Source organism: Bombina bombina, chromosome 5 (genome assembly GCF_027579735.1).
Source record: "Bombina bombina isolate aBomBom1 chromosome 5, aBomBom1.pri, whole genome shotgun sequence".
NCBI lineage: Eukaryota > Metazoa > Chordata > Amphibia > Anura > Bombinatoridae > Bombina > Bombina bombina.
The window spans coordinates 1,140,535,147-1,140,560,591 of NC_069503.1; the positions used below are offsets into that span (position 1 = coordinate 1,140,535,147).

Here is a 25,445-nt window from a genome sequence, read left to right on the forward strand (position 1 = left end):
GGCACTGCCAGGGACTGTGTGCTGTGCCCGCGCTGGGAGAGAGCTGAGAGGATGGAGAAGGCAGCGGGAGCCCGGCTGATGCTCTGAAGAGACTGTACTAGCAGCTACTACAGGAAGCGTGTGCCCGGCTGATACTCATGCCCAGGCTGGTATAGGAAGCGTGTGCCCGGCTGGTACAGGAACATCGTGCCCTGCTGATACTCATGCCCAGGCTGTAACAGGAAGAGTGTGCCCTGCTGATACTCATGCCCAGGCTGTAACAGGAAGAGTGTGCCCGGCTGATACTCATGCCCAGGCTGTAACAGGAAGAGTGTGCCCGGCTGATACAGGAATAGAGTGCCCGGCTGATACTCATGCCTAGGCTGTAACAGGAAGAGTGTGCCCGGCTGATACAGGAATAGAGTGCCCGGCAGATACTCATGCCCAGGCTGGTACAGGAATAGTGTGCCAGGAAGATACTTATGCCCAGGCTGGTACAGGAATAGTGTGCCAGTTAGATACTTATGCCCAGGCTGGTACAGGAATAGTGTGCCCGGCAGATACTTATGCCAGGCTGGTACAGGAATAGTGTGCCACGAAGAAACTTATGCCCAGGCTGGTACAGGAATAGTGTGCCACGAAAATACTTTTGCCCAGGCTGGTACAGGAATAGTGTGCCCGGCTGATACTCATGCCCAGGCTGGTACAGGGATAGTGTGCCCAGGCTGGTACAGGGATAGGGTGCCCAGGCTGGTACAGGGATAGTGTGCCCAGGCTGGTACAGGGATAGTGTGCCCAGGCTGGTACAGGGATAGTGTGCCCAGCAGGTTATGGATGTGGGACAGTGGCACCGGCTGTGCTTATACAGAGGCTGATTAACAGGAGAACAGACGGATGGCACAGAGGGAGCAGCATGCCAGAGCACAAGGGAACCCTGACACCGGTGAGTTCCTCTTGCTTATTCCTGCTCCTCTAATAGCAAATTGTGTGGAATCTGATGGGTGCTTAGTGCGGGACCTGGTGGGTACTTACTGTGGTTTGCATGCGAGGGCCACTCTACAATCAAGCAAGCACAACACATATACACAACTAACACTGACTACATTCTAAATACGTAGCCAACACTCACTCACTACAGCACTAAATACACAGCCAACACTCACTAATTACAGCCCTAGCTATACAGCCAACACTCACTCACTACAGCACTAAATACACAGCCAACACTCACTAATTACAGCCCTAGCTATACAGCCAACACTCACTCACTACAGCACTAAATACACAGCCAACACTCACTAATTACAGCCCTAGCTATACAGCCAACACTCACTAATTACAGCCCTAGCTATACAGCCAACACTCACTCACTACAGCACTAGATACACAGCCAACACTCAATCACTACAGCACTAGCTATACAGCCAACACTCACTCAATACAGCACTAGCTATACAGCCAACACTCACTCACTACAGCACTAAATACACAGCCAACACTCACTAATTACAGCCCTAGCTATACAGCCAACACTCACTCACTACAGCACTAAATACACAGCCAACACTCACTAATTACAGCCCTAGCTATACAGCCAACACTCACTCACTACAGCACTAGATACACAGCCAACACTCAATCACTACAGCACTAGCTATACATCCAACACTCACTCACTACAGCACTAGCTATACAGCCAACACTCACTCACTACAGCACTAAATACACAGCCAACACTCACTAATTACAGCCCTAGCTATACAGCCAACACTCACTCACTACAGCACTAGCTATACATCCAACACTCACTCACTACATCACTAAATACACAGCCAACACTCACTCACTACATCACTAAATACACAGCCAACACTTACTCACTACAGCATTAGATACACACATAACACTCACTACAGTATTAAATATACAGCTAACACTCACTCACTACAGCACTAAACACACAGCCAACACTCACTCACTACAGCACTAGACATACAGCTTACACTCACTCAGTACAGCACTAGATACACAGCTAACATTCACTCACTACAGCACTAGACACACAAATAACACTCACTACAGCAATACATACAAAGCCAATGCCCACTACATATACACTACAGCACTACATATAAAGCCAACCCTCACTCACTACAGCACTTTACAGCCATCACTCACTCACTACAGCACTAGATACACAGCCAACACTTACTCACTACAGAATTAGATACACACATAACACTCACTACAGTATTAAATATACAGCCAACACTCACTCACTACAGCACTAAACACACAGCCAACACTCACTCACTACAGCACTAAATACACAGCCAACACTCACTCACTACAGCACTAGATACACAGCCAACACTCACTCACTACAGCATTAGATACACACATAACACTCACTACAGTATTAAATATACAGCCAACACTCACTCACTACAGCACTAAACACACAGCCAACACTCATTCACTACAGCACTAGATACACAGCCAACACTTACTCACTACAGCATTAGATACACACATAACACTCACTACAGTATTAAATATACAGCCAACACTCACTCACTACAGCACTAAACACACAGCCAACACTCATTCACTACAGCACTAGACATACAGCTTACGCTCACTCAGTACAGCACTAGATACATAGCTAACATTAACTCACTACAGCACTATACACACAAATAACACTCACTACAGCAATAGATACACAGCTAATGCCCACTACAGCAGTGTTTTTCAACCAGTGTGCCGTGGCACACTAGTGTGCCGTGAGAGATCCTCAGGTGTGCCACGGCAGACTGACAACAGTGTGACATATTTTTTAAACTTTGCTTGTTTTTTACTCCCAGTGCAGGGGTAGTTTGTAGGGGGCATAACAGCACAATACATACAGTATGTGTGTGTTTGTGTGTATGTGTATATATATATGTGCTGTATTAGGCTACTACATACAGTATGTGTGTGTTTGTGTGTATGTATATATATATGTGCTGTATTAGGCTACTACATACAGTATGTGTGTGTTTGTGTGTATGTGTATATATATATGCTGTATTAGGCTACTACATACAGTATGTGTGTGTTTGTGTGTATGTGTATATATATATATATGTGCTGTATTAGGCTACTACATACAGTATGTGTGTGTTTGTGTGTATATGTATATATATATGCTGTATTAGGCTACTGCATACAGTATGTGTGTTTGTGTGTGTGTATGTGTATATATATATGCTGTATTAGGCTACTACATACAGTATGTGTGTGTGTGTGTATGTGTATATATATATGTGCTGTATTAGGCTACTGCATACAGTATGTGTGTTTGTGTGTGTGTATGTGTATATATATATGCTGTATTAGGCTACTGCATACAGTATGTGTGTGTGTTTGTGTGTATGTGTATATATATATGCTGTATTAGGCTACTACATACAGTATGTGTGTGTTTGTGTGTATGTGTATATATATATGTGCTGTATTAGGCTACTACATACAGTATGTGTGTGTTTGTGTGTATGTGTATATATATATGCTGTATTAGGCTACTACATACAGTATGTGTGTGTGTGTGTATGTGTATATATATATGTGCTGTATTAGGCTACTGCATACAGTATGTGTGTGTGTGTGTGTATGTGTATATATATATGCTGTATTAGGCTACTGCATACAGTATGTGTGTTTGTGTGTGTGTATGTGTATATATATATGCTGTATTAGGCTACTACATACAGTATGTGTGTGTGTGTGTATGTGTATATATATATGTGCTGTATTAGGCTACTACATACAGTATGTGTGTGTTTGTGTGTATGTGTATATATATATGCTGTATTAGGCTACTGCATACAGTATGTGTGTGTGTTTGTGTGTATGTGTATATATATGTGCTGTATTAGGCTACTGCATACAGTATGTGTGTTTGTTTGTGTGTATGTGTATATATATGTGCTGTATTAGGCTACTACATACAGTATGTGTGTGTTTGTGTGTATGTGTATATATATATGTGCTGTATTAGGCTACTACATACAGTATGTGTGTGTTTGTGTGTATGTGTATATATATATGTGCTGTATTAGGCTACTACATACAGTATGTGTGTGTTTGTGTGTATGTGTATATATATATGTGCTGTATTAGGCTACTACATACAGTATGTGTGTGTTTGTGTGTATGTGTATATATATATGCTGTATTAGGCTACTACATACAGTATGTGTGTGTTTGTGTGTATGTGTATATATATGTGCTGTATTAGGCTACTGCATACATTATGTGTGTGTGTTTGTGTGTATGTGTATATATATATGCTGTATTAGGCTACTGCATACAGTATGTGTGTGTTTGTGTGTATGTGTATATATATATGCTGTATTAGGCTACTGCATACAGTATGTGTGTGTTTGTGTGTATGTGTATATATATATCCTGTATTAGGCTACTACATACAGTATGTGTGTGTTTGTGTGTATGTGTGTATATATGTGCTGTATTAGGCTACTACATACAGTATGTGTGTGTTTGTGTGTATGTGTATATATATATGTGCTGTATTAGGCTACTACATACAGTATGTGTGTGTTTGTGTGTATGTGTATATATATATGCTGTATTAGGCTACTACATACAGTATGTGTGTGTTTGTGTGTATGTGTATATATATATGCTGTATTAGGCTACTACATACAGTATGTGTGTGTTTGTGTGTATGTGTATATATATATGCTGTATTAGGCTACTACATACAGTATGTGTGTGTTTGTGTGTATGTGTATATATATATGCTGTATTAGGCTACTACATACAGTATGTGTGTGTGTTTGTGTGTATGTGTATATATATATGCTGTATTAGGCTACTACATACAGTATGTGTGTGTTTGTGTGTATGTGTATATATATATGCTGTATTAGGCTACTACATACAGTATGTGTGTGTTTGTGTGTATGTGTATATATATATGTGCTGTATTAGGCTACTACATACAGTATGTGTGTGTTTGTGTGTATGTGTATATATATATGCTGTATTAGGCTACTACATACAGTATGTGTGTGTGTTTGTGTGTATGTGTATATATATATGCTGTATTAGGCTACTACATACAGTATGTGTGTGTTTGTGTGTATGTGTATATATATATGTGCTGTATTAGGCTACTACATACAGTATGTGTGTGTTTGTGTGTATGTGTATATATATATGCTGTATTAGGCTACTACATACAGTATGTGTGTGTGTTTGTGTGTATGTGTATATATATATGCTGTATTAGGCTACAATGTGTGATTTTTTTTAAATTTTGGGATGGTGGTGTGCCACAGGATTTTTTAATGTAAAAAAAGTGTGCCACGGCAAAAAAAAAGGTTAAAAATCACTGCACTACAGCACTACATATAAAGCCAACACGCACTCAATACAGCAATATACAGCCATCACTCACTACATCACTATACAGCCAACACTCACTACAGCACTAGATACACAGCCAACACTCACTTACTACAGCACTAGATACACAGCCAACACTTACTCACTACAGCATTAGATACACAGGTAACACTCACTCACTACAGTATTAAATATACAGCCAACGCTCACTCACTACAGCACTAGACACACAAATAACACTCACTACAGCAATAGATACATAGCCAATGCCCACTACATATACACTACAGCACTACATATAAAGCCAACACTCACTACAGCACTAGATACATAGCCAACACTCATTCACTACAGCACTAGATACACAGCCAACACTTACTCACTCACTACAGTATTAAATATACAGCTAACACTCACTCACTACAGCACTAAACACACAGCTAATACTCACTGACTACAACACTAGATATACAGCTTACACTCACTCAGTACAGCACTAGATACACAGCTAACATTCACTTACTATAGCACTATACACACAAATAACACTCACTACAGCAATACATACAAAGCCAATGCCCACTACATATACACTACAGCACTACATATAAAGCCAACCCTCACTCACTACATCACTAGATACACACATAACACTCACTCACTACAGTATTAAATAAATATACAGCCAACACCCACTCACTACAGCACTAAACACACAGACAACACTCACTCACTACAGCACTAGACATACAGCTTACGCTCACTCAGTACAGCACTAGATACATAGCTAACATTAACTCACTACAGCACTATACACACAAATAACAGTCACTACAGCAATAGATACACAGCTAATGCCCACTACATATACACTACAGCACTACATATAAAGCCAACACTCACTACAGCACTAGATACATAGCCAACACTCATTCACTACAGCACTAGATATACAGCTAACACTCACTCACTACAGCACTAAACACACAGCTAATACCCACTGACTACAGCACTAGATATACAGGTAACACTCACTCACTACAGCACTAGATATACAGCCAATGCCCGCTACATATACACTACAGCACTACATCTAAAGCCAACACGCACTCACTACAGCACTATACAGCCAACACTCACTCACTACAGCACTATACAGCCAACACTCACTACAGCACTAAATACACAGGTAACACTCACTATAGCACTCGATATACAGGTAACACTCACTACAGCACTAGATATACAGGTAACACTCACTACAGCACTAGATATACAGGTAACACTCACTACAGCACTAGATACACAGGTAACACTCACTACAGCACTAGATACCCAGGTAACACTCACTACAGCACTAGATACACAGGTAACACTCACTACAGCACTAGATACACAGGTAACACTCACTACAGCACTAGATACTCAGGTAACACTCACTATAGCACTAGATATACAGGTAACATTCACTACAGCACTAGATACTCAGGTAACACTCACTATAGCACTAGATATACAGGTAACACTCACTACAGCACTAGATACTCAGGTAACACTCACTCACTGCAGCACTAAATACTCAGGTAACACTCACTACAGCACTAGATATACAGGTAACACTCACTACAGCACTAAATACTCAGGTAACACTCACTACAGCACTAGATATACAGGTAACACTCACTACAGCACTAAATACTCAGGTAACACTCACTACAGCACTAGATATACAGGTAACACTCACTACAGCACTAGATATACAGGTAACACTCACTACAGCACTAGATATACAGGCAACGCTCACTACAGCACTAGATATACAGGTAACACTCACTACAGCACTAGATATACAGGTAACACTCACTACAGCACTAAATACTCAGGTAACACTCACTACAGCACTAGATATACAGGTAACACTCACTACAGCACTAGATACACAGGTAACACTCACTACAGCACTAGATACTCAGGTAACACTCACTCACTACAGCACTAAATACTCAGGTAACACTCACTACAGCACTAGATATACAGGCAACACTCACTCACTACAGCACTAGATACACAGGTAACACTCACTCACTACAGCACTAAATACTCAGGTAACACTCACTACAGCACTAGATACTCAGGTAACACTCACTATAGCACTAGATATACAAGTAACACTCACTACAGCACTAGATACTCAGGTAACACTCACTCACTACAGCACTAAATACTCAGGTAACACTCACTCACTACAGCACTAAATACACAGGTAACACTCACTACAGCACTAGATACACAGGTAACACTCACTACAGCACTAGATACACAGGTAACACTCACTCACTACAGCACTAGATACACAGGTAACACTCACTACAGCACTAGATACACAGGTAACACTCACTCACTACAGCACTAGATACACAGGTAACACTCACTCACTACAGCACTAGATACACAGGTAACACTCACTCACTACAGATATACAGCTGATGCACCTTTTCATTTCTTATGCACATACACCAGGGCACACTCCTGTTCCTTTATGCAAATACATCTCCACAGCAACTTGTTACTTTATTTAACTTTACAGTTACCAGGGCAAATCATTTTGTTTTCCTACTTTACTGATATGAAGATGCTTTCCTCTTGCCTTCATTTACTAGAAAACCCTGGGCCTAGAATGAATAAAAAACCCGTTCATGAATCTAATTTCTTGTGAAACCAACTTGCCTGAACCTTGTCAGCCATAGCAGCAGAATTCACTGGGGCAACATAGTCTTTATGAATTGCACATTCTGCGCTGAGGTGTAGGTGGTAGATCCTGAGCGCACCTCTAGAATAGAATAAAGGCTGTGACACACTGCAAGCGGAGCGGTGCGCAGCGTGTAGATGCAGCTGTGCGCGCTCAGTATGTCCTGCCTTTTCATCTCTGAGCACTCTGTTGCGCCAGGTCGCGTAGCTGAGCGCTAAGAGATGAAATAATTGAACTTCAGAAGCGATGCCAGGTGACAGGTGCATTACATTTACACGCACGGTGACAGGTGCATTACATTTACACGCGCGGTGACAGGTGCATTACATTTACACGCGCGGTGACAGGTGCATTACATTTACACGCGCGGTGACAGGTGCATTACATTTACACGCGCGGTGACAGGTGCATTACATTTACACGCGCGGTGACAGGTGCATTACATTTACACGCGCGGTGACAGGTGCATTACATTTACACGCGCGGTGACAGGGGAATTACATTTACACGCGCGGTGACAGGGGAATTACATTTACACGCGCGGTGACAGGGGAATTACATTTACACGCGCGGCTCCCAGGTGTGACTGCTATTTATCATGTGATGTGCCAGATGTTATGTATTGGGCACCTTGCTGTAGATATGAACGGGACATGAAACCCAACATTTGTCTTCCATGATTCAGATAGAGCAGCAAACAACTTTCTAATTTACTTCTGTTATCAGTTTTTCTTTGTTCTCTCTTTATCTTATATTGAAAAGCGGGGACATAAGCTTAGGAGCCGACCCGTTTCTGGTGCACTATATTGCAGCAGTTTTATAACAATGTTATCCTTTTGCAAGAGCACTGGAGGGCAGCGCTATTTCCTGCCATGTAGTGATCCAGATGCCACCAAGGTATCTCTTCAACAAAGAATATCATGGGAACAAAACTCTCTGTCTGAGTCACAAGAAGATTTTTAGGTTTCGTGTCCCTTTAATAGCAGGAACCCTCACTAACTAACCGCTAGGAGAGATAAGTGACGCAATCTCACATTTACAATAAGGTCCCTGAGCAACCTCACAAGTAATATGTATTTATTGCCTAATACACAGATACCACAATGTATATCTCTCATGTCAGGGTACCTACCTGCCCAGACATTGCAGGAAACTTACCTCTACTTACATATGCTTGGGAAGCAGGAGCACAACTCTATATCATTTTCTGCTCTAGAGCATTTGTAACTATTCATATTTCATTAGTTCATATAACGTGCACCATGGTTCTGCATGAGCTGACTGTATGTGCACATGCATTCAGGTACTGACCAGCACCGGCCCTTTCAGGCTAGTGCCACTTACTGCGGGTGTCTCAGAGAAATCTGTGAAACACCATCCTGAAGCAGCTGCAGGTACTAAGCTTCCAGACACACAGTATAATTAGGATATGGTACAACCTTGTCTGCAGCCAGCGGTTCTTTTCCATTAAGCACTGAGCATAGGCTGCGCACACCAAATGCTGCGCCTAGAGCAGCGCTGTTTATGCTTTGTTACATGTGAGATTAATGGTCATACTGCTAAGGGTATAATATACTGAGGTCTATTCATAGACTCTTCTCACTGTGCAATGTGCTGCAGAATGTTCTTAGTATCAGCAGCTGAATACTGTGCAATGTGCAGCAGCATGTCCTTAGTGTAAGCAACTGATTACAGTGCAATGTGCTACATACTGCCCTTAGTGTGAGTAGCTTATTACTGTGGAATGAGCTACATACTGTCCTTGGTGTGAGTAGCTGATTACTGTGCAATGTGCTGCATACTGCTCTTAGTGTGAGCACCTGATTACTGTGCAATGTGCTACATACTGCCCTTAGTGTGAGCAGCTGATTACCGTGCAATGTGCTGCAGTCTGTCCTTAGTGTAAGAAAGCAGCTGACTGCCCTGCAATGTGCTACATACTGCCCTTAGTGTGAGCAGCTGATTACTGTGCAATGTGCTGCATGCTGCCCTTAGTATGAGCAGCTGATTACTGTGCAATGTACTACATACTGCCCTTAGTGTGAGTAGCTTATTATTGTGCAATGTGCTGCAGTCTGCCCTTAGTGTAAGAAAGCAGCTGACTATTCTGCAATGTGCTACATACTGCCCTTAGTGTGAGTAGCTGATTACTGTGCAATGTGCTGCATACTGCCCTTAGTGTGAGCAGCTGATTACTGTGCAATGTGCTGCATACTGCCCTTAGTGTGAGCAGCTGATTACTATGCAATGTGCTGCAGTCTGTCCTTAGAGTAAGCAGCTGACTACTGTGCAATGTGCTACATACTGCCCTTAGTGTAAGCAGCCGCTTACTGTGCAATATGATGCATACTGCACTTAGTGTGAGTAGCTGATTACTGTACAATAAACTGCATGTTGTCTTTAATGTGAGCAGCTGATTACTGTGCAGTGTGCTGCAGTCTGTTCTTAGTGTGAGCAAATGAATGTTGTGCAATGTGTTGCAGGTTTCCTTAGTGTGAGCAGCTGATTTCTATGCAATATGCTGCAGGTTGTCCTTACTGTGAGCAGCTGATTACTGTGCAATGTTCTGCATACTGCCCTTAGTGTGAGCAGCTGATTACTGTGCAATGTGCTACAGTCTGCCCTTAGTGTAAGCAGCTGACTACTGTGCAATATGATGCATACTGCCCTTAGTGTGAGTAGCTGATTACTGTGCAATATAATGCATACTGCCCTTAGTGTGAGTAGCTGATTACTGTACAATAAGCTGCATGTTGTCTTTAATGTGAGCAGCTGATTACTGTGAAGTGTGCTGCAGTCTGTTCTTAGTGTGAGCAGATGAATGTTGTGCAATGTGTTGCAGGTTTCCTTAGTGTGAGCAGCTGATTTCTATGCAATATGCTGCAGGTTGTCCTTACTGTGAGCAGCTGATTACTGTGCAATGTTCTGCATACTGCCCTTAGTGTGAGCAGCTGATTACTGTGCAATGTGCTGCCTACTGCCCTTAGTGTGAGAAGTTGATTACTGTGCAATGTGCTACATACTGCCCTTAGTGTGAGCAGCTGATTACTGTGCAATGTGCTGCAGTCTGTCCTTAGTGTAAGAAACCCTATCCTGTCAGGGTTAGGCTTACAGGATAGAGTTAGTGTTAGGGGCTAGAGTCAGGGTTGGACTTACAGGGTAGGGTCAGTGTTAGGGGCTAAGGTCAGGGTCATAGTTAGACTTACAGGATAGGGTCATAGTTAGGCTTACAGGATAGGGTAAGTGTTAGGGGCTAGAGTCAGGGTTGGACTTACAGGGTAGGGTCAGTGTTAGGGGCTAAGGTCAGGGTTAGGGTCATAGTTAGGCTTACAGTATAGGGTCATAGTTAGGCTTACAGGACAGGGTTGGTGTTAGGGGCTAGGGTCAGGGTTAGTGTTAGGCTTACAGGATAGGGATAGTGTCGGGCTAGGGTCAGGGTTATGCTTACAGGATAGGGTTAGTGTTAGGGGCTAGAGTCAGGGTTGGACTTACAGGGTAGGGTTAGTGATAGGGGCTAGGGTTAGGGTTATGCTTACAGGATAGAGTTAGTGTTAGGGGTTAGGGTCAGGCTTACAGGATAGAGTTAGTGTTAGGGGTTAGGGTCAGGCTTACAGGCTAGATTTAGTGTTAGGTTCAGGGTTAGGCTTACAGGATAGGGTTAGTGCTAGGGGCTAGGGTCAGGCTTCGACTTACAGGTCAGGGTTAGACTTACTGGATAGGGTTAGGGTCTAGGGTCAGGCTTACAGGATAGGGTTAGTGTTGGGGGCTAGGGTCAGCCTTACAAAATAAGTAGGGACAGGGTTATGCTTACAGGATAGGGTCATAGTTAGGCTTACAGGATAGGGTTAGTGTTAGGGGCTAGAGTCAGGGTCAGACTTACAGGATAGGTAAGGTTAGTGTTAGGGGCTAGGGACAGGGTTAGGCTTACAGGATAGGGTTAGTGTTGGGGGCTAGGGTCAGACTTACAGGATAGGGTTATTGTTAGGGGCTAGGGTCAGACTTACAGGATAGGGTTAGTGTTAGGGGCTAGGGTCAGACTTACAGGATAGGGTTAGTGTTAGGGGCTAGGGTCAGGGTCAGGCTTACAGGATAGGGTTAGTGTTAGGGTCAGGTTTAGGCTTACAGGATAGGGTTAGTGTTAAGGTCATGGTTAGGCTTACAGGATAGGATTAGTGTTAGGGGCTAGGGTCAGGGTCAGACTTAGTGTGAGTAGCTGTTTACTGTGCAATGAGCTACATACTGTCCTTGGTGTGAGTAGCGGATTACTGTGCAATGTGCTGCATACTGCCCTTAGTGTGAGCAGCTGATTACTGTTAAATGTGCTGCAGTCTGTCCTTAGTGTAAGCAGCTGACTGCTGTGCAATGTGCTACATACTGCCCTTAGTGCGAGCAGCTGATTACTGTGCAATGTGTTGCAGTCTGTCGTTAGTGTAAGCAGCTGACTGCTGTGCAATGTGCTACATACTGCCCTTAGTGTGAGCAGCTGATTACTGTGCAATGTGCTACATACTGCCCTTAGTGTGAGCAGCTGATTACTGTGCAATCTGCTACAGTCTGCCCTTAGTGTAAGCAGCTGACTACTGTGCAATATGATGCATACTGCCCTTAGTGTGAGTAGCTGATTACTGTGCAATCTGCTACAGTCTGACCTTAGTGTAAGCAGCTGACTACTGTGCAATGTGCTACATACTTCCCTTAGTGTATGCAGCTGATTACTGTGCAATATAATGCATACTGCCCTTAGTGTGAGTAGCTGATTACTGTACAATAAGCTGCATGTTGTCTTTAATGTGAGCAGCTGATTACTGTGCAGTGTGCTGCAGTCTGTTCTTAGTGTGAGCAGATGAATGTTGTGCAATGTGTTGCAGGTTTCCTTAGTGTGAGCAGCTGATTACTATGCAATATGCTGCAGGTTGTCCTTACTGTGAGCAGCTGATTACTGTGCAATGTTCTGCATACTGCCCTTAGTGTGAGCAGCTGATTACTGTGCAATATGCTGCAAATTGTCCTTAGTGTGAGCAGCTGATTACTGTTAAATGTGCTGCAGTCTGTCCTTAGTGTAAGCAGCTGACTGCTGTGCAATGTGCTACATACTGCCCTTAGTGCGAGCAGCTGATTACTGTGCAATGTGTTGCAGTCTGTCCTTAGTGTAAGCAGCTGACTACTGTGCAGTGTGCTACATACTGCCCTTAGTGTGAGCAGCTGATTACTGTGCAATGTGCTACAGTCTGCCCTTAGTGTAAGCAGCTGACTACTGTGCAATATGATGCATACTGCCCTTAGTGTGAGTAGCTGATTACTGTGCAATCTGCTACAGTCTGCCCTTAGTGTAAGCAGCTGACTACTGTGCAATGTGCTACATACTGCCCTTAGTGTATGCACCTGATTACTGGGCAATATAATGCATACTGCCCTTAGTGTGAGTAGCTGATTACTGTACAATAAGCTGCATGTTGTCTTTAATGTGAGCAGCTGATTACTGTGAAGTGTGCTGCAGTCTGTTCTTAGTGTGAGCAGATGAATGTTGTGCAATGTGTTGCAGGTTTCCTTAGTGTGAGCAGCTGATTACTATGCAATATGCTGCAGGTTGTCCTTACTGTGAGCAGCTGATTACTGTGCAATGTTCTGCATACTGCCCTTAGTGTGAGCAGCTGATTACTGTGCAATATGCTGCAAATTGTCCTTAGTGTGAGCAGCTGATTACTGTGCAATGTGCTGCAGGTTGTCCATAGCGTGAACAGTGTTAGGAAACTGCCCACAGAGCATGCACATGACAGACACAGTAGTAATTACATTGTTATTCATCCTGTGAGCTAGCGCAGTCACAGTTTAAAGTGGTTACAAAAAAAGAATAAGAACACGTTACTAATAAAAAATATCCATGTTAAATGTCACTTGCTAATTAGGTTTACTGTAATGTATGTGATGTTGCTAGCGCTGTATGTTTCTGTGACTGATCACACTTTTTCTTGTTGCACAAAGCTGCATAATTGTTGTTTTTGCCCGGTCTCTATATAAAGGGTGTCCGTCTGTCAAAGAAGCAATATGCTGACTGTGATGTTGTTGGTCAAGATTGCAATTAGTTATAGGGTTAGGTCTAGCGTTATGGCTAGGTTTGGGGTTAGGGTCAGGGTTATGCTCACAGGATAGGGTTAGGGGCTAGGGTCAGGTTTAGGCTTACAGGATAGGGTCAGGTTTAGGCTTACAGGATAGGGTTAGGGGCTAGGGTCAGGTTTAGGCTTACAGAATAGTGTTAGGGGCTAGGGTCAGCCTTACAGGACAGGGTTAGTGTTAGGGGCTAGGGTCAGAATTACAGGATAGGGTTAGTGTTAGCGTCAGGGTTATGCTTACAGGATATGGTTAGGGGCTAGGGTCAAGTTTAGGTTTACAGAATAGTGTTAGTGTTAGGGTCAGCCTTACAGGATAGGGTTAGTGTTAGCTGTCAGGGTCAGAATTACAGGATAGGATTAGTGTTAGCTGTCAGGGTCAGAATTACAGGATAGGGTTAGTGTTAGGGTCAGCCTTACAGGATAGGGTTAGTGTTAGGGGCTAGGGTCAGAATTACAGGATAGGATTAGTGTTAGCTGTCAGGGTCAGAATTACAGGATATGGTTAGTGTTAGCGTCAGGTTTAGGCTTACAGGATAGGGTTAGTGGCTAGGGTCAGGCTTACAGCATAGGGTTGGTGTTAGGGTCAGGCTTACAGGATAGGGTTAGTGTTAGGGACAGGGTTAGTGTTAGGGGCTAGGGTCAGGGTTAGTGTTAGGCTTACAGGATAGGGTTAGTGTTAGGGGCTAGGGTTAGTGTTAGGCTTACAGGATAGGGTTAGTGTTAGGGGCTAGGGTCAGGGTTAGTGTTAGGCTTACAGGATAGGTAGGGTTAGTATTAGGGGCTAGGGTCAGGGTTAGACTTACAAAATAGGGTCATAGTTAGGCTTACAGGATAGGGTTAGTGTTAGGATCTAGGGTCAGGATTACAGGATAGGGTTGGGATCAGACTTACAGGATAGGTAAGGTTAGTCTTGGGGGCTAGGGTCAGGGTTTGGCTTACAGGATAGGGTTAGTGTTGGGGGCTAGGGTCAGGCTTACAGGATAGGGTTAGTGTTGGGGGCTAGGGTCAGGCTTACAGGATAGGGTTAGTGTTAGGGGCTAGGGTCAGGCTTACAGGATAGAGTTAGTGTTAGGGGCTAGGGTCAGGCTTACAGGATAGAGTTAGTGTTGGGGGCTAGGGTCAGGCTTACAGGATAGAGTTAGTGTTAGGGTCAGGTTTAGGCTTAGGGTTAGTGTTAGGTGCCAGGGTCATGGTTAGGCTTACAGGATAGGGTTAGTGTTAGGGGCTAGGGTCAGGGTTAGGCTTACAGGATAGGGTCAGGCTTACAGGATAGGGTTAGTGTTAGGGGCTAGGGTCAGGCTTACAAAATAGGTAGGGTTAGTGTAAGGGACTAGGGTCATAGTTAGGCTTACAGGATATGGTTAGTGTTAGGGGGTAGAGGCAGACTTACAGGATAGGGTTAGAGTTAGGGGCTAGGGTCAGGGTTAGGCTTACAGGACAGGGTTAGTGTTAGGGGCTAGAGTCAGGGTTAGGCTTACAGGACAGGGTTAGTGTTAGGGTCAGGCTCATGCTTACAGGTTAGGGTTTAGTGTTAGGCTTACAGTATAGGGTTAGGGTCAGGGGCTAGGGTCATAGTTAGGCTAACAAGATAGGGTTAGTGTTAGGGGCTAGGGTCAGGGTTAGACTTACAGGATAGGTAGGGTTAGTGTTAGGGGCTAGGGTCAGTTTTAGGCTTACAATATAGTTTTAGTGTTAGGGATTGAGGTGGGGACTGTGATAAGGGCTTGATTAAGGTCTAAGGGTAGAGCTATGGTCAGGGTTAGATTTACAGGATAGGGTTAGTGTTAGGTGCCAGGGTCAAGGTTAGACTTAAAGGGTAGGGTTAGTGTTAAGGGCTAGGGTCAGGGTTAGGTTTACAGGATAGGTAGGGTTAGTGTTAGGTGCCAGGGTCATGGTTAGGCTTACAGGATAGGGTTAGTTTTAGGGGCTAGGGTCAGGGTTAGGCTTACAGGATAGAGTTGGTGTTAGGGGTTGAGGTGGGGACTATGTTAAGGGCTTGATTTTGGTATAAGGGTGGAGCTATAGTCCGGGTCAGGCTTACAGGATATGGTTAGTGTTAGGGGCTAAGGTCAGGGTTAGACTTACAGGATAGGGTTAGTGTTAGGGGCTAGGGTCAGGTTTAGGCTTACCGTAAATTGTTAGGGGTTAAGGTCAGAGTTAGACTTACAGGATAGGTTTAGTGTTAGGGGTCATGGTCATGCTTACAGGCTAGGGTTAGTGTTAGGCTTACAGTATAGGGTTAGTGTCAGGGGCTAGGGTCATGGGTAGGCTTACAGGATAAGGTTAGTGTTAGGGATTAGGGTTAGATTTACAAAATAGGGTTAGTGTTAGGGGCTAGGGTCAGGGTTCGACTTACAGAATTAGGCTTAAAGAATAGGGTTAAAGTTAGGGGCTAGGGTCAGGGTTACGCTTACAGGATAGGGTAAGTGTTAGGGGCTAGGCTTACAGGATAGGGTCAGGCTTACAGGATAGGGTTGGTGTTAGGGGCTAGGGTCAGGCTTACAAAATAGGTAGGGTTAGTGTAAGGGACTAGGGTCATAGGTAGGCTTACAGGATATGGTTAGTATTAGGGGCTAGGGTCAGGGTTAGGCTTACAGGATAGGGTTAGTGTAAGGGACTAGGGTCATAGTTAGGCTTACAGGATAGGCTTAGTGTTAGGGGCTAGGGTCAGGGTTAGGCTTACAGGACAGGGTTAGTGTTAGGGTCGGGCTTACAGTATAGGCCTAGTGTTAGGGGTCAGGGTCATGCTTACAGGCTAGGGTTAGTGTTAGGCTTACAGTATAGGGTTAGTGTCAGGGGCTAGGTTCAGGGTTAGACTTACAGGCTAGGTAAGGTTAGTGTTAGGGGCTAGGGTCAGGGTTAGGCTTACAGGATAGGGTTAGTGTTAGGGGCTAGGGTCAGGGTTAGGCTTACAGGATAGAGTTGGTGTTAGGGGTTAAGGTGGGAACTATGTTAAGGGCTTGATTTAGGTATAAGGATGGAGCTATAGTCCGGGTCAGGCTTACAGGATATGGTTAGGGGCTAAGGTCAGGGTTAGACTTACAGTATAGGGTTAGTGTTAGGGGCTAGGGTCAGGTTTAGGCTTACCGGAAATTGTTAGGGGTTAAGGTCAGGGTTAGACTTACAGGATAGGTTTAGTGTTTAGGGCTAGGGTCAGGGTTAGACTTACAGTATAGGGCTAGTGTTAGGGGTCAGGGTCATGCTTACAGGCTAGGGTTAGTGTTAGGCTTGCAGTATAAGGTTAGTGTCAGGGGCTAGGGTCAGGCTTAGACTTACAGGATAAGGTTAGTGTTAGGGACTAGGGTTAGATTTACAAAATAGGGTTAGTGTTAGGGGCTAGGGTCAGGGTTTGACTTACAGGATTAGTCTTACAGAATAGGGTTAGAGTTAGGGGCTAGGGTCAGACTTAATCTTACAGGACAGGGTTAGTGTTAGGGTCAGCCTTACAGGATAGGGCTAGTGTCAGGAGCTAGGGTCATAGTTAGGCTTACAGGACAGGGTTAGTGTTAGGGGCTAGTGTCAGGGTTTGGTTTACAGGACAGGGTTAGTGTTAGGGTCAGGCTTACAGTATATGGCTAGTGTCAGGAGCTAGGGTCATAGTTAAGCTTACAGGATAGGGTTAGTGTTAGGGGCTAGGGTCAGGGTTAGACTTGCAGGATAGGTAGGGTTAGTGTTAGGGGCTAGGGTCAGGTTTAGGCTTACAAGATAGTTTTAGTGTTAGAGGTTTAGGTGGGGACTATGATAAGGGCTTGATTAAGGTCTAAGGGTGAAACTATGGTTAGGGTTAGCTTTACAGGATAGGGTTAGTGTTAGGTGCCAGGGTCAAGGTTAGACTTAAAGGGTAGGGTTAGTGTTAAGGGCTAGGGTCAGGGTTAGGTTTACATAATAGGGTTAGTGTTAGGGGCTAGGGTCAGGGTTAGGTTTACATAATAGGGTTAGTGTTAGGGGCTAGGGTCAGGGTTAGGCTTACAGGATAGGGTTAGTGTTAGAGGCTAGGGTCAGGGTTAGGCTTACAGCATAGAGTTGGTGTTAGGGGTTGAGGTGGGGGACTATGATAAAGGCTTGATTTAAGTATAAGGGTGGAGCTATAGTACGGGTCAGGCTTACAGGATAGGGTTAGTGTTAGGGGCTAAGGCCAGGGTTAGGCTTACAGGATAGGGTTAGTGTTAGGGGCTAGGGTCAGGGTTATGCTTACAGGATAGAGTTAGTGTTAGGGGCTAGGGCTAGGCTTACAGGATCGTGATAGTGTTATGGGCTACGGTCAGGGTTAGGCTTACAGGATAGGGTTAGGGGCTAGGGTCAGGGTTAGATTTACGGGAAATGGTTAGTATTAGGTGCTAGGGTAAGGGTCAGGATTACAGGATAGGGTTAGTGTTAGGGGCTAGGGCCAGGGTTAGGCTTACAGGATAAGGTTAGTAGTAGGTGCTAGCGTAAGGGTCAGGCTTACAGGATAGGGTTAGTGTTAGTTGCCAGGGTCAGGTTTACAGGGTTAGGGTTAGGGTACAGTTAGTGTTAGGATACAGTTAGTGTTAGGGGCTAGAGTTAGGGTTAGGCTTACAGGATAGAGTTAGTGTTAGGGGCTAGGGTCAGGCTTACAGGATAGAGTAAGTGTTAGGGGCTAGGGTCAGGCTTACAGGATAGAGTTAGTGTTAGGGGCTAGGGTCAGGCTTACAGGATAGAGTTAGTGTTAGGGGCTAGGGTCAGGGTTATGCTTACAGGATAGAGTTAGTGTTAGGGGCTAGGGCTAGGCTTACAGGATAGTGATAGTGTTATGGGCTACGGTCAGGGTTAGGCTTACAGGATAGGGTTAGGGGCTAGGGTCAGGGTTAGATTTACGGGAAATGGTTAGTATTAGGTGCTAGGGTAAGGGTCAGGATTACAGGATAGGGTTAGTGTTAGGGGCTAGGGCCAGGGTTAGGCTTACAGGATAAGGTTAGTAGTAGGTGCTAGCGTAAGGGTCAGGCTTACAGGATAGGGTTAGTGTTAGTTGCCAGGGTCAGGTTTACAGGGTTAGGGTTAGGGTACAGTTAGTGTTAGGATACAGTTAGTGTTAGGGGCTAGAGTTAGGGTTAGGCTTACAGGATAGAGTTAGTGTTAGGGGCTAGGGTCAGGCTTACAGGATAGAGTAAGTGTTAGGGGCTAGGGTCAGGCTTACAGGATAGAGTTAGTGTTAGGGGCTAGGGTCAGGCTTACAGGATAGAGTTAGTGTTAGGGGCTAGGGTCAGGCTTAGGCTTACTGAATAAGGTTAGTGTTAGATGATAGGGTAATGCTTACAGGATAGGGTTAATGTTAGGGGCTATGGCCAGGGTGAGGCTTACAGGATAGGGTGAGTATTAGTTGCCAGGGTCATGGTTAGGCTTAGAGGATAGGGTTAGTGTTAGGGGCTAGGGTCAAGCTTACTGGATAAGGTTAGGGTTAGGTGCTAGGGTCATGGTTAGGCTTACAGGATAGGGTTAGTATTAGTTGCCAGGGTCATGGTTAGACTTACAGGATAGGGTTAGTGTTAGGGGCTAGGGTCAGGGTAAGACTTACAGGATAAGGTTAGTGTTAGCTGTCAGGGTTAGGTTTCCAGAATAGAGTTAGTGTTAGGTGCTAGGGTCAGGCTTAAACTTACAGGATAGGGTTAGTATTAGGGGCTAGGGTCAGGCTTAAACTTACAGGATAGGGTTAGTATTAGGGGCTAGGGTCAGGCTTAAACTTACAGGATAGGGTTAGTATTAGGGGCTAGGGTCAGGCTTACAGGATAGGGTTAGTGTTAGGTGCTAAAGGGTCAGGGTTAGGCTTACATTATAGGGTTAGTGTTAGGGTTTAGGGTTAGGTTTTGGCTTACAGGATAAGGTTAGTGTTAGCGGCTAGGGTCAGTGTTAGGATTACAGGATAGGGTTAGTGTTAGGGGCTATGGTCAGGGTTAGGCTTACAGGATAGGGTTAGTGTTAGGGGCTATGGTCAGGGTTAGGCTTACAGGATAGGGTTAGTTTTAGGGGCTATGGTCAGGGTTAGGCTTACAGGATAGGGTTAGTGTTAGGGTCAGGCTTACAGTATAGGGTTAGTTTTAGGGGTCAGGGTTATGCTTACAGGTTAGGGTTAGTGTCAGGGTTAGGCTTACAGAATAGGGTTAGTGTTAGGGACTAGGGTCATGGTTAGGCTTACAGGATAGGGTTAGTTTTAGGGGCTAGGGTCAGGGTTAGGCTTACAGGATAGGGTTAGTGTTAGGTGCCAGGGTCATGGTTAGGCTTACAGGATAGGGTTAGTGTTAGGGGCTAGAGTCAGGGTTAGGCTTACAGGATAGAGTTGATTTTATTGGTTGAGGTTGGGACTATGATAAGGGCTTGATTTAGGTATAAGGGTGGAGCTATAGTCCGGGTCAGGCTTACAGGATATGGTTAGTGTTACGGGCTAAGGTCAGGGTTAGACTTACAGGATAGGGTTAGTGTTAGGGGCTAGGGTCAGGCTTACAGGATAGGGTTAGTGTTAGGGGCTAGGGTTAGACTTACAGGATAGGGTTAGTGTTAGGGGCTAGGGTCAGGCTTACTGGAATTTGTTAGGGGCTAGGGTTAGACTTACAGGATAGGGTTAGTGTTAGGGACTAGGGTCAGGGTTAGGCTTTCAGGATATGGTTAGTGCTAGGGTCAGGCTTACAGGATAGGGTTAGTGTTAGGGGCTAGGGTAAGGTTTACAGGATACAGTTAGAGTTAGGGGCTAGAGTCAGGGTTAGGCTTACAAGATAGGGTTAGTGTTAGGGGCTAGGGTCAGGTTAAACTTACAGGATAGATAGGGTTAGTGTTAGGGGCTAGGGTCAGGCTTACAGGATAGGGTTAGTGTTAAGGGCTAGGGTCAGGTTTAGACTTACAAGATAGTTTTAGTGTTAGGGGTTGAGGTGGGGACTATGATAATGGCTTGATTTAGGTCTAAGGGTGGAGCTATGGTCAGGGTTAGATTTACAGAATAGGGTTAGTGGTAAGGGCTAAGGTTAGGCTTACAGAATAGGGTTAGTGTTAGGGGCTAGGGTCAGGGTTAGACTTACAGGATAGGGTTAGGGTTAGTGGCTAGGTTTAGGGTTAGGTTTACAGAATAGAGTTAGTGTTAGGGGCTAGGGTCAGGATTAGGCTTACAGGAGAGGGTTAGTGTTAGGTGCCAGGGTCATAATTAAGCTTACAGGGTATGGTTAGTGTTTGGGGCTAGGGTAAGGGTAAGACTTGCAGGATAAGGTTAGGGTCAGACTTACAGGATAGGTAGGGTTAGTGGCTAGGGTCAGGCTTACAGGATAGGGTTAGTGTTAAAGGCTAGGGTCAGGCTTACAGGATAGGTTTAGTGTTAGTGTTAGGGGCTAGGGTCAGGGTTAGGCTTACAGAATAGGTTTAGTGTTAGGGGCTAGGGTCAGGTTTAGGCTTACAGGATAGGGTTAATTTTAGATGCTAGGGTCAGGGTAAGACACCAGGGTTAGGCTTACAGGATAGGGTTAGTGTTAGGGGCTAGGGTCATGGTTAGGCTTACAGGATAGGGTTAGTGTCAGGGGTTGAGGTGAAGAGGCCGATTTATCAAGCTCCGAATGGAGCTGGAGGGCCCGTGTTTCTGGCAAGCCTTCAGACTCACCAGACACAGCCGTTATGAAGCAGCGGTCTAAAGACCGCTGCTCCATAACCCTGTCCGCCTGCTCTGATGAGGCAGACAGAGTTCACCGCAATTCAACCCGAACGAGTACGATCGGGTTGATTGATACCCCCCAGCGGCCGCGAGTCTGCAGGGGGCGGCGTTGCACCAGCAGCTCACAAGAGCTGCTGGTGCAATGCTGAATACGGAGAGCGTATTGCTCTCCGCATTCAGCGATGTCTGTCAGACCTGATCCGCACTGTCGGATCAGGTCCAACAGACATTTGATAAATATGCCTCGAAGACTATGATCAGGGCTTGATTTAGGTCTAAGGGTGGAGCTATAGTCAGGGTTAGGCTTACAGAATAGGGTCCAATTGGGGCTAGTGTTCAGGTTGGGACTAGTATTAGGGTTAGTAATAGTGTTAGATAGTTTTAGGGATAAGACATACTAAAGATAGTTTTAGGGATAAGACATACTGATTACAGTATATGGTAAGTTATTATGGTTAGAATTGGAGTTGGGTCTGGAATTAGAGACATTTTTAGATTTGGGGTTTGGGTCATGGTTATGCCTGGATTTATGAGTTGAGTCCAGGGGAATGGCTAGGGCTTGTTAGATTCATGGCTAGTGGTAGGGTTACCAGGGTCATGGTTAGTGCAGAGTTTATTGATCGCACTAGGCTAGGCTATGATTAGGTTGAGCGCAATGGTTATGTCTAGGGTTAGGTTAAAGGGACATGATATGCAAAAGTTGAAGCACATTAAAGTGATGCAGGATAGCTGTAAAAAGGTGATTAGAAAATATTACCTTAACCTCTCTATGTAAAAAAGATATTTTACCTCAAATGTCCTAAGTATTCACACCCCACTGTAAAGAGACTTCAAACAGCCACTCAGGATACTTGTCATGCTATTTTCCTATTCAGTTTAAGTAACTTAAATTAAATCTAATGAGATTTCAGTGAAATCTCATGAGATCACAGCAAAGCCAAAATATTAATTTAGCACTGCTAAAGTAATTGGCTATTGTTTGTTGGCAATTGGCTATTGTTTTTTTCAACTGACAGCAGCTGAAGTATAATTGTTTACACAGCACTCTGGTGAGCTGAAGAAATTTTGAGGTAAAATATCTTCCTTTTTTACATAGAGATGCTCAGGTGATATTTTCTTGTCAGATTTTTACAGTTATGCTGCATCACTTCCAAATAATTTAGCAATGAGTATTATGTCCCTTTAAGGTCAAGTTTACGACTAGGATCATGGTTATGGTTATGGTTGGGGTATGGGTTAGGGCTAGGAACAAATATAGAGATAGGGTGAAGGCTATAGTAATGGTTATGGTAAGGGTAAAGGCGAAAGCTAGTGTTTTGGCCTAGCTTTATGTTTAGGGTTAGATTTAACAGGTCGGACATGGTGTAAGGATATGGCCAGTTATAGATTTATATCTAGTATCATGATTAGGGTTTGGACCATGATAAGAGTAGGAGTCATATTTAGGGCTACGGTTAGCGCAAGGTTATGGATAGTGGTAGGGTAGGGTTAAGTAGAGGGCCTTTGTTACAGTTTAGATTAGAGCTAGGTCTAGGGTCAGGGTAAGGTCAAGGTTAGGCTATTATCATGGTTAGGGTTATGTTTAAGGATAGAGCTACAATTAATACTATAGCTAGTGTTAGCTTAGGCCTGGTTAGGGTTGGGGTCATGGGCTGGGTATGGGCTAAGGCTAGGATCATGGTTATGGTCAGGGTTAGGCCTTGGGTTAATTTTATACATAGGGCTAGGGTTAATGCTAAGAGCTAGTATTTTTGTCTATATTTATATTTAGATCTATGGCTAGGTTTAAGTATAGGGTTGGGGTTATTTTCATGGATGTAAAAAAGACTTGCAAAGCAGTTTTTCAGCTATTTCTGGCATACAAGAAGTTAATAAACATTTGCACTCCTGGCCCTTATGTCACCTGCAAGTGAGGCAGCAGTAGAATGGTCCCTGGCCGGCACAAAATGCTGTATGTACTCAGCAAAAACTCTATTTCATTTGGTTCTTGACAAGCCCCATGGTGTTCTGCCTTATTAAATTAAGGCCTGCATTGTAACTAGTTTTTTTATCAGCAAGTCCAGTGAGCATATAGAAAAAATGAATACAAAAGCAAATATATGTTTTTGTAGAAACAAACTATATTAGTGAGATTCCTAAATGTATATTGCACTACAAATTGTAAACTCACAAGGTTCTTCCACAACTTGAGCAGTTATCGGAATGAGATATGTGGCATGTTCTATGTGTTGTGTGTGTGATGATGAGGATAGAGAACTATTGTGTTGTCAAAGGCCCATATTTCTCTTTAAAGTCACTGAAATAACCAGATTGGGACAACACATTCACAATATCACAATAGTAATAGTAAAATATCTCTATGGTTTCATTTTTAGAAAGCTGGAGGACGTAAGAGCAGCAAATGCAAAGAGGTAGTAGATCACAAGTCAAGATCTGAGTTGATTAAAGCTACTAATAGCAAGAGAGGTAGGCAAATAGGAAATGTTGCTGGGAAACGACATTTTTAGTTCACAACAACATATTAAAAAGAATATGAAAAAGGAGTGAACAATTGTTAGAGAAGCATTACCAGTCGTGTTGATGACAAATTGTCACAGCTGCTTAGAGGAGGTTGTTTATTTGTATACAGAAGGGTCAAACATTAAGAGACAGCTTATGTCCGTCTTTATTGAAGAATAGAGATACAGAATCTGGGCTTAATAGGAACGGATGAGTTAAATATGGAAGCAGGATTTGTAAATGTTGGGGATATGCTACACTAGGCTAAATTTACTTTATGTAACACCTCAAAAGAATATATTACGTTTTATTTGAGTTTGACAAATTTTGTAATAAATCTACTAAGCTGCACGTCAAGTACAGTATGTGGGACGTACAGTACATCATGTATTAGAACATCTGAGATGCAGAAAACCCAGATACAGTTATTTCAAGGCAATTCCAACAGTACCATGAAGGACATATTAGATCATTTAGATTTCAGGTAATTGAACACATCAGAAGATGGCAATAGGGAGGTTTTGCTAGACCACAGGGAGTTCTTCTGAATTTTCTTTATTGAATACTCAATGTTATAGTGGCTAAATAAGGAAATGGATGTCAATTTGTATTTCTAGTATACCTATACAAAGGAGGTACATTTTGCTAGCAGAGGAATATTGTACTGGCTAACTGTATAATTGTTAGGCAATGTGCCTTTAAATAGCCAGATAAACAGGTGTCACTGATAAAATACAATTAGCTATGACTGCGACCATTGGCCGAAATGCATCAGCTGACCTGTGACGCTGCTGGCACTGTTTTCATATGGATCCCTTTACCTGTTTGCATGGATTTGAATATGTTTATTGAATAAAGTGGTTTTATTTGCTCGCTGGCTGTTCTCCTTGTGTTTACTGATACAGCTTACATGAAACACATCTGACAAGTTTCCTTCCTCCTGTTGGGCATGCCTATATAGCACTAATGTGGGGCATGCTTGTATAGCACTAGTGTTGGGCATGCCTGTATAGCACTAGTGTTGGGCGTGCCTGTATAGCACTAGTGT

General features: G+C 43.8%; 1 protein-coding gene across 1 annotated transcript in view; it reads left to right on the top strand.

Moving 5' to 3' along the window:
- Positions 1-768: 768 nt before the first annotated feature.
- Positions 769-25,445, top strand: part of LRRC24 (leucine rich repeat containing 24) — a 516,058-nt gene continuing 491,381 nt past the window's right edge. Inside the window, exon 1 of the mRNA XM_053715436.1 lies at positions 769-922. The gene's annotated coding sequence lies outside the window, so the exon portion shown is untranslated. The remainder of the gene's footprint in view (positions 923-25,445) is intronic.